Source organism: Phalaenopsis equestris, unplaced genomic scaffold, assembly GCF_001263595.1.
Source record: "Phalaenopsis equestris unplaced genomic scaffold, ASM126359v1 Scaffold000202, whole genome shotgun sequence".
Taxonomy (NCBI): Eukaryota; Viridiplantae; Streptophyta; class Magnoliopsida; order Asparagales; family Orchidaceae; genus Phalaenopsis; species Phalaenopsis equestris.
Window position 1 is genome coordinate 3,214,519 of NW_018164644.1, and position 2,269 is coordinate 3,216,787.

Here is a 2,269-nt window from a genome sequence, read left to right on the forward strand (position 1 = left end):
ACAAATTATACAACACTCGAATCTCTCTATCCCAACTCACTGTTGTGTTCTCCCAAAGTGAAGATATAACATGTTGTACTTCTTCTACCATCAATATCTCATGTCATATTTGAATCTATTTATCCCTTCCTGCATTTTAAAAGTAAAGTGCCTTGCTGACTATTCATCTCAAGCATATGAGAATCTACTTCATCGCCTCCCAATGATGTTTCTCGGATTGCCCATGTATATGCTGACTGCTTCCACTGCATAAGCAATATATGATTATGCACATATCACCACATATATCAAACTTCAAATTGTTGAAATATACATAGTTCTTTTCATCTGTGTTTGTTCCACTTTAGTCTTGGACAATTCTCCCGTAGATGGTTTAAAGTGATCACATAAGGAGGTGCAAACTGATTTTGCTCTACTCATATTGAATATGTGCAAAACCTTCTAAGACAACTTCGATTTACTTACACTCCTGTCCCTACTAATTCCATTGCTAAGATATTTTTTTGTTAGACCTAAATTTTTCATTTCAAACTCTATCTAAGAATTGCTCATTCAAGTCATTGTTCTTCTCCATATATGCTCCTGCAATCAACATATCATCCATATATAAAATAAGCATAATATAACAATTATAAAAAAGTTTAATGAAGTGGTAATGATTTTTCTAACACTTTGTGTGCACACAGTCTAATATAAATCTGTCAATAAAACATCTTTTTATGTCTACAAACCATGTATTCTTTTGAAGGAACTTCACATCTTTGTGATTGTATCATATACAATTCTTCGGGCGCTAGAGTGTCGACAACTATATTTCTAGAACTGTACATGGACTCAAATTGGGTGCGGACCCCCTCCTGGCACCGAAGCGTTGAGCGCTCGTGTCCCAAGGGTCGGGGCGCCACATCCGGAGCATGCAATAGAATATCGCTCTGCATTTGCCTGAAGTTACATAGTTATGTCATTTATGTCCTCGCATCTGTTTGGGCATCCACACATATAAAATGATAAAGTCATGTCCATAGTTTGTTTCTAATAATTCGTCGTACCTTTCATGCAAAATTATCACTTTATATTTATTTTATACGCACTCCTTTGGTCAATATCGACTGTACAAACTGATTCATATTTTGGGAGACTTGCATACATACCACTCAATCCTATCCTACGAATTTAAATATTTAACACCTAAATTGTAATTTTTATATACATGACATCTTGCCTCTGCATGAAAAAAAAATGTATTGCATTTTTTTTAGTTAAAAATAATATTATTTTTATGTGATATGAATGATTGGCGGTAAAAATATAAAAAAATAAAATTTTAATGTTAGATATGTAAATACATAAAACTTTGGTGGTATGCATCTAAATGCCCGTTATATTAAAATCTATAGCAATAAATGGACCTACTTTGAAGGCTCCTTAAAAAGCATTGAATATTTTGATATCCTAAATAAATCTTAAATTATAAGAATGATTGTGATATTAAAACAATGAACTGATCTAATTTCCGTGGATGAAGTGTTTAGTTTTTTTTTAATATTATTACACATATTATATTTTATAGTATTTATTAGTATAACTTTATAAATTGGGAAATTACATACATACCGCACAATTTTTATGTATTGCACGTCTAAAAACAAAAGTTTGATACTTACATCTTTTACATTTTGATTTTATAAATTTGTTAATTTTTAAGAAAACAGTAGTGATATTTTTTAATGTAATGTTCAAATTTGAATGTTATATCCATAAATATAAAAATTTAAATGTTAAATATGTAAATAAATGAGAATGTAAATACCAAATTTTAGGTTGGCATATTCATTTCATTATAAATAGTCATGTAGTATATGTATGTGACACATGTCGGACATTTATCCGACACCACTTTATCATAACCAATTAAAAGAAAAATTCAAACAATATAACAACATTTACAATCTTAAAAATTAAATTTAAATTTAATAAAGTGTTAAATTTTAATGATTCAAGCTGTACCAAATAATATATATCAATTTTTGCATGTAATATTCTAAAAATTATTCATGTTTAATTTTTATTAAATATTATTATCTTTAATATAGTTTTATAATATATATGATAGTTATTTATGCTTAAATATTATTATTTTTTCATCGTACAAATATTAATTATTATTATTTAATTTATTTAATTTAAATGATTAATAATATTATTTTTAAATTTATAGTATATATATATATATATTTCGTCTCTGAGTAGACCTTCTTTCTACCACGTC